Source organism: Glycine max, chromosome 19, assembly GCF_000004515.6.
Source record: "Glycine max cultivar Williams 82 chromosome 19, Glycine_max_v4.0, whole genome shotgun sequence".
Lineage (NCBI taxonomy): Eukaryota > Viridiplantae > Streptophyta > Magnoliopsida > Fabales > Fabaceae > Glycine > Glycine max.
In genome coordinates this window covers 15,550,269-15,558,936 of record NC_038255.2, presented here as the reverse complement: position 1 = coordinate 15,558,936, position 8,668 = coordinate 15,550,269, and the positions used below count along the sequence as shown (strand labels likewise).

Here is an 8,668-nt window from a genome sequence, read left to right as displayed (position 1 = left end):
CACAAAAACATAGTGAAGGTTATATACAATTATGGACAAAACAAAGGATAAAAGGGAAAGAGGAACATAAATAAAGAAGAAGTCATGATAAAACATTGCACACTGATCGAATGGCCTAACTCTCTAGCAGTCCCCAGTGGAGCCACCAAATGTTGCAACCTACCCTTCGGCGGGAGGGCGACGCGAGACTCGAAGGCGAATCTTCCAACAAAGGAAAATGCACGAAGTTGCCACCAACGTTTATTTGAGGAAAACGCTAGAAAAACCAAAAAAGACGAAGGTCTGCGGATTTTGAAAATAAGGGTTCGGGAGTTGTTTAAGCACGGGGAAAGTATTAGCACCCCACGCGCCCGTCACAAGGGACGGTAGCTGTTAGTCGTCTTATACGGCTAACTTTTGTATAGAAAACATTTTCCAAAACTTGTATAGTTCCCCCAATTTATTGTTATTTTCATAGGAGTTTGTAAATAAATCATGTTTTATTGTTAAAGTTGTCTCTAGAATATTTCCGTTGGATTTAATGATGAAATCTATGCAATTTCAGGTGAAAAAGAGGCTAAGTCATGAAGTGCTAAAAGTGACAGTTGAGCTTAACTCATCAGTGGGCTAAGCGCGCATCCATCGCTAAGCGCAACTTCAGTGCGCTTAGAGCGATAGAAGAATCTGGAAGGGCATCAATATCAAGGTCGTGCGCTAAGCACAAGATCAGTGTGCTAAGCACAGCAGTTGTCTTCAGCCAGCCTCAGCGCACGATTGGCGCTAAGCTCAACGTCACGAATTCAGAGCCTATTTAAAGTCTGTCTTGTACAGAATTAGGGTACAACTTTAAGAATACCCAGGGCACATTCCACAGCACACCAGAGTGCCTATTTCGGGAAAAGAGCTCTGGAGGCAGCAAGAGGAGCAGCTTTTGCAGAGATACCTAGGTTTTGTAATCTCATTATTATTAGAGGTTTTTCTGTGATGGCTTGCTAAACACCCTTGTTGGGGATTTCTAATGAACAACTAATGTAATTATTTTAATATCTAATTGATTGTGTTTCTTGTGTTCAATGTGTCTTTTAGTGCTTAAATTCTGTATGCTCTTGGTCTTATCAACCATTTGTGTGCCTAGTTAGGTGATTTTAACATTGGGAAATGTATTGTTGCCTTAGAACTTGAATGAAGTAGAATTAAAACTTAGTCTTACAAGAGGGATCTGCAGATTAAGTTTTGGTTTTAAATATGTTGTTACAATAATGCTGTTTGGTCTAAGTCTAGTCCAACAAGAGGGATATGAGGACAAAGCTTAGGCTAAATTAGTCTAAACTTTCATAAGCTATTTAAGCTAAGTCTAGCCCAGCAAGAGGGATCTGAGGATGAAGCTTAGTTTAAGTTAGTCTAAACCTAGGAGGGCTATCTAAATTGAGCCTAGTCCAACAAGAGGGATCTGAGGACGAAGCTTGGATTGATTCAATCTAACTAGGGATCAAGGTTTAGTAATTTAGGCTACAACATAGAACGCAAAAGCATGATTAATTAGAGAAATATCTTGATATGTATCAGCTGGTCTGTTAGAAAGACCCAACACTTCTACCTACTACTGTCAATTTTACTTACTTTCATTTTTATTGTTTTTAGCCTAGACTTAGTTTAATTTTGTTCTAAATAATCAATTATCAATGTTTCTGTCAACAATGCCTTATTTATGAATTTAACCTTGTCTAAAACTAGTTCCCTGAGTTCGATACTCGGATTCATCTGTTTTAATTTTAAATACTTGACGATCCGGTGCGCTTTCCGGCAAACCGGATTTCCCTTGAACATATTTGTATAAAGAGAAAGTGGACCAAAAAGTAACTGCAGGGGAAATCCAACAAAGTATTGATGGCACCGTTGCCGGGGATCGAACCCGGGTCACCCGCCTGATAGGTGGGAATACTTATTGATTCTTTTTGTTCATATTTAGTTACCGTACATTCATTGTTCTTGTGAACTGGATAATTGTTGTTCTGTTTTCTTTTATGCAAAGAAGATCTACTGCAGGAGATTTGATTCCCATCGATTTGGAGATTAACGCCACCTGTAGAAGGCGTAATTCAGAGAGAATTAGAATTTTTTTGCAGGATTTAGAAGCAGCAACAACTCCAGAAGAAGAACCTCTATCTTCCGAGGCATCTTCTAGTTTTCCTATTGCAGGGCATTCTCATATAGAATCTATTGAAGATACAATCATGGTAGAAAAGCCAAGAAGAGTAACCCTGGAGGATTATTCAAGTTCTATTGTGCCACAATTTTTCACTAGTATTGCACAACCAGAAGTTCAAGCTCAAACAATTACATATCCTCCTTCTTTGATATAGCTAATTTAAAATAATCTATTTCATGGTCTGCCCAATGAAAACTCTTATGCTCACTTGGCCACCTATATAGAGATATGCAATACTATTTGGTTGGCGGGGGTGCCTGCAGATGCAATCAGGTTGAGTCTGTTCTCATTTTCTTTATTTGGAGAAGCTAAGAGGTGGCTTCATCCTTTTAAAGGAAATAGTCTGAAGTCATGGGATGAAGTGGTAGAAAAGTTCTTAAAAAAGTACTTCCCTTAATCAAAGACTGCAGAAGGAATAGCTACCATCTCTTCCTTCCACTAGTTTCCAGATGAATCGTTGGGTGAGGCACTTGAAAGATTTAGAGGTTTATTGCGGAAGACTCCTACTCATGGCTTTTCAGAACCAATACAGCTCAACATATTCATAGATGGGTTGAGACCACAATCTAAGCAGCTCTTGGATGCTTCATGATGTGTCATTATTTTCTCCTATTTCTTACCCCTTTCTGTCACCATTTTAATTACTTATTAGCCTTAATTGTCAAATTAATTATGCAGTTTTATCATTTGGGCCTACGTGACTAATTTTGTGTTTTAATTTAATTTCAGGAGAATTATAAGCAATTGGGCTTGGATCCGGAATTAGGCTGAACCGACTTGGACTTGAAGATAGCAGACAGTTTTATTTGTCGTCCAATTTTATTTTATTTTGTTTTTAGGCTGTATTTTTGTAATTGGGCCACTAGACCTTATTGGGCCCAATAATCAGATTTGTAAGCTTTGAGGCCTAGTGACCTTTAGTGAGCCCAACTGCTAGGGTTTTAAGAGGGGCTAGTTACTGTTCACAAAAAGAGAGGCAGAGAGTAGGGTTTCTTTTTCAGTTTTTCGAGTTACTGTTCACGCATGGTACTGTTTACGTAGAATTCCAGTTTTGTTTTCTGCTTCAAATTCCAGTTTCTTTTTCTGCTTTTGATTTCAGTTTCAGTTTCATTTTTGTTGTTAATGGAAGGCTGAATCTCTAGTGTTGTTTTCTCTTGAGGATTAAGCATAGCTCTCTTTAAGGTTTTGTTATTAATATTAAATTCTGATCAGTTTTTCCCCTTCATCAATTATTATGTATTTGTTGCTAATATTAATCCATGCATGCTTAATGCTTGATTAATTTTCTCTGTGCTTAATTAACGTTCATGCTTAATGGACATGTGAGAGGGATTAATTTGTGTATGTGTTGCTTAATCAAATAATGACAACCTTGTGTTCATTTTCGCTTAGTAAATTAATTTCGGGTTGGATTAAGTGGTTGAACTGATTAGGGATAAATTCTTGTAACCTAGGATAAGAGACTTGGTTTTGAATCAAGGGGAAACAACATGTTTTAGTTCTGTTATTTTTTTAATTCAAGTTGCTTGCTTTTTACATTACAAAAACAAACAACCCCCCCCCATTTCGTTACTGTTTTATTATTACATGTTATGAACGTTTGTTTGATCATTGCTCACTGGGAGACGACCTAGGATCACTTCCTAGATACTGCATTTTAATGTTTATTTGATTCGGGTACGACTCTGATCAAATTTGGCGTCGTTGTCGGGGAGTAGTGGTCCAAAGGTTCATAATTATGTTTTTGTGTCTTTGTGTTGTTTCTGTGTGTTTTTATAAAATCTGTGTTAGGTGATTAATTTGCAATGTTTAGTTGTTTTGTGTGTAGTTCTATTGTTTAGTGTTTTTTAGTGTTGTGTTGTGTTCTGTTTTATTTTTCAGAGGCGCCCCCTGTTCAGTTGTGAATAGTGCTATGAATAGTGCCAGATTTTGCTAATTAAATGGCGATTTTTGTTTTGATAGCTAGAGTGGTTATTGCTGGCTGATGTTTTGTGTGGTAGTTTCTTTTGATCCATATTTTGTGTGAAAAATATCAGAAGCACTTGGTATGGCTGAATTTGAGAGATACAAAAAATTTGGGAACTTGTTTTTAGCAAAACTTAAAACGGCCATAACTTTTGCTCCGGTTATCAGAATGAATATTATTATATATGCATTTGGGGTAGAGAAAAATTTCCCATGCTGTCCCAACCCGCTAGCATCGGTTGCGGTTCTCAGCACTTAAGAAATCAGCTGTTTAATAAGTTTTTTTTATGTATTATTGTCCTATTTTTCTAAACTTTTCTTAGGCAGTTTTCATAGTTAGACTCTGAATTTTTGTGCTATCTTTTCATGATTTTACGGTGTTGCTCACAAATTTTCAGCTCATTTGGATATCGTTTGAGCATAGTTGTAGTTTTACCCCCTTTGGTGCTTGTTTGAGAAATACATGACTTGCTGCATATAGTGCATGACTAGGGGCAATCCAGGTGATTTACAACCCTTTGATCCTGAAATAGATAGAACCTTTCATAGATTAGTTAGGCATAATGTGCATCTTGATCATTTTGAGCATTTTGAGCATTCTGTTGCTGGTGATTCTAAACATTCTGATTTTGAGCATTCGACTGCTAATTTTCATACTGAGAACATGGCTCAATCTCCACCTCGTGAGAGGACTCTTAGGGAGATGGTTGCACCTGACTTCACTTATGAAAGCTTGTGCATTCAATATCTTGATGAGGATGTTTCATATGTTCTCAAGACTGGACTAATAAATTTGCTACCCAAGTTTCATGGTCTTGCAGGTGAAGATCCTCAGAAGCATCTTAAGGAGTTCCATATTGTATCTTCCACCATGAAGCCCCCTGATGTCCAGGAAGATCATATCTTTCTAAAGGCTTTTCCTCATTCTCTAGAGGGAGTGGCGAAAGATTTCCTGTACTACCTTGCTCCTAGGTCCATTACTAGCTGGGATGACCTTAAGAGGGTGTTCTTGGAGAAATTCTTCCCTGCATCTAGGACCACTGCCATCAGAAAAGACATTTCAGGCATCAGGCAACTTAGTGGAGAGAGCTTGTATGAGTACTGGGAAAGATTCAAGAAATTGTGTGTAAGCTGTCCTCACCACCAGATTTCTGAGCAACTCATTCTGCAATATTTCTATGAGGGACTTAGCAACATGGAGAGGAGTATGATTGATGCTGCTAGTGGTGGAGCTCTTGGTGATATGACTCCTGTTGAGGCTAGGAATCTGATTGAGAAGATGACTTCCAACTCCCAACAATTCAGTGCAAGAAATGATGCTATTGTCCTTAGAGGAGTCCACAATGTGGCCATGGATTCATCTTCATTTGCTGAAAATAAGAAGCTTGAGGGAAAACTTGATGCCTTGGTCAACCTAGTAACTCAGCTTGCCATAAATCAGAAATCTGCATCTGCACCTGTTACTGTTGCAACAGTCTATGGTCTATTCTTCTGTTGATCACCATACAGATCTCTGTCCTTCTTTGCAGCAATCTGGAGTCAATGAGCAACCTGAAGCCTATGCTGCAAACATTTATAATAGACCCCCTCAGCAGCAAAACCAACAACAACAGAATAATTATGATCTTTCAAGCAACAGATACAATCCAGGTTGGAGTAATCATCCAAATATGAGATTGGCAAATCCTCCACAACAATAACAGCAACAACAACAGCCTGTCCCTCCCTTCCAAAATGCTGCTGGTCCAAGTAGGCCATATGTTCCTCCTCCAATGCAGCAGCGACAACAAAGACAACAAGCAATTGAGGCCCCTTCTCAACCTTCCTTAGAGGAGTTAGTGAGGCAAATGACCATCCAGAATATGCAATTTCAGCAAGAGACAAGAGCCTCCATTCAGAGTTTGACAAATCAGATGGGGCAGATGGCTACTCACTTGAACCAAGCTCAGTCCCAAAATTCTGACAAATTGCCTTCACAAACTGTGCAGAATCTGAAGAATGTGAGTGCCATCACCTTAAGGTCTGGCAAGCAAATTGAAGTGCCTCCACCAGTAGCAGCACCTGCACCTGAACCGGTCAAGCTTCATTCTGCACCTGAAAAAGAGGATGAGCTAGCTGCACAAAGGAGAAAGCTTCCTGATCATGAGGGAGCTAATAAAAATTTTCATGCAGGTGGACCTTCTTCTAGTAGTTCTGACAGCCTCCTATCCCTCTTCCATTTCCACCTAGAGCAATTCCAAACAAAAAGATGGAAGAAGTGGATAAGGAGATCTTGGAGACCTTCGGGAAAGTAGAGGTGAACATACCTCTACTAGATGCCATCAAGCAAATTCCAAGATATGCCAAGTTTCTGAAGGAACTGTGCACCCACAAAAGGAGGCTCAAAGGCAATGAAATGATTAGCATGGACAGAAATGTGTCAGCATTGATAGGTAAATTTGTTCCTCACATTCCTGAGAAATGTAAGGACCCAGGTACTTTCTGTATACCTTGCATTATTGGGAACAAAAAATTTGAGAATGCCATGCTAGATCTAGGAGCATTAGTTAGTGTCATGCCTCTGTCCATTTTCAATTCTTTATCTCTTGGACCTTTGCAACCTACGGATGTGGTGATTCATTTGGCAAATAGAAGTGTTGCTTACCCCGTAGGTTTCATAGAGGATGTGTTGGTTCAGGTTGGTGAACTTATTTTTCCTACTGATTTTTATGTTCTTGATATGGAAGAGGGATTTTCCCATGGTTCAGTTCCAATTATTTTAGGCAGGCCATTTATGAAAACAGCCCGAACCAAGATAGATGTTTATGTTGGCACATTGTCTATGGAATTTGGTGATATTGTTGTTCATTTTAATATTCTTGATGCCATGAAACATCCATCTGAGGATCATTCTATTTTTCATGCTGAGATACTTGATCAGATTGTTGATGATTATATGTTTGATTTTGATTCTCTTCATGGTAGGAAACATCCATTTTTATCTGATCTGCATACTTGTCATTCCTCATGCATTGAATCTGAATCTGAGTTTGAATTTGATCCTGTATCTGATTTTTATGCTGAGAGTAAATTTGTATTTGAGTTTGGTTCTGATTTTCTGGGTGTTGTACCTCTTGATGTTGATTTTTTAGAGTCAGAATGCACTAACCATGTTTCAGGAAGTACATATACTTCTGACTTGCTTTATGAGGTACAGGCTGAGGAACCCTCCTCTTCTTCTCCTACCCTGGTTCCTTCCACTGTTCAGCCACCACCCACACCAGAGTTGAAGCCCTTACCAGTAAACCTTAAGTATGCTTACTTGGAGGACAAGGAAAAATTTCCAGTGATCATCTCTGCCTCCCTTGCTGCTGAGCAAGAGGAGAAGTTTTTGCTAGTGCTCAAGAAGCACAAGAAAGCCATTGGATGGAGTTTAGAAGACATTCCTAGTATTAGCCCATCTACCTGCATGCATAGGATACTTTTAGAGGATGGAGCTAAGCCAGTGAGGCAGCCACAACGGCGACTCAACCCCATCATTCTAGATGTGGTGAAAAAGGAGGTGACCAAGCTCTTGCAAGCTGGAATCATCTACCCCATTTCTGACAGCCAGTGGGTAAGTCCAGTCCAAGTGGTTCCTAAGAAGACAGGCCTCACAGTGATCAAGAATGAGAGGGATGAGCTTATCCCCATAAGGGTGTAGAACAGCTGGCGAGTCTGCATTGATTATAGGAGGCTAAACCAGGCAACCAGAAAAGATCATTTTCCCCTGCCATTCATTGATCAAATGCTTGAGCGCTTGGCAGGTAAGTCTCATTACTATTTTCTCGATGGTTTTTCTGGTTATTTACAAATTCATATTGCTCTTGAGGATCAAGAAAAGACCATATTCACCTGTCCCTTTGGCACTTTTGCCTATAGGAGGATGCCCTTTGGCCTATGCAACGCCCCTGGTACCTTTCAGCGGTGTATGCTTAGCATTTTCAGTGACTTTTTAGAGAGTTGCATAGAGGTGTTTATGGATGATTTTACTGTTTATGGATCCTCTTTTGATGCATGTTTGGATAGTCTGGATAGAGTTCTTAATAGATGCATTGAAACTAACCTTGTGCTGAATTTTGAAAAATGTCACTTCATGGTAGCACAAGGTATAGTTTTAGGGCATATCATTTCCAGTAGGGGCATAGAGGTAGACCTTGCAAAGATAGTTGTTGTTTCACAATTGCCTTACCCCTCTTGTGTGCGAGAGGTTCGTTCTTTTCTTGGCCATGCAGGGTTTTATAGGTGCTTTATCAAGGACTTAAGCAAAGTGGCCCTTCCACTATCCAATCTATTGCAAATGGAGGTGGAGCTTGATTTTGATGACCGGTGCAAGGAGGCTTTTGATTGCCTCAAGCATGCGTTGACTACCACCCCTATCATTCAAGCACCTGATTGGACAGCCCCATTTGAGCTAATGTGTGATGCATCCAATTATGCATTGGGGGCTGTCCTTGCTCAAAAGATTGACAAGCTGCCTTAGGTGATCAACTACGC

General features: G+C 39.6%; 1 non-coding gene across 1 annotated transcript; it reads right to left on the bottom strand.

Moving 5' to 3' along the window:
* Window positions 1–5,195: 5,195 nt before the first annotated feature.
* On the bottom strand, window positions 5,196–5,302 carry LOC113000575 (small nucleolar RNA R71). Its single transcript, XR_003265908.1, has one exon. It is a non-coding gene; the product is annotated as a small nucleolar RNA R71 (small nucleolar RNA).
* Between the last annotated feature and the right edge of the window lie 3,366 nt (window positions 5,303–8,668).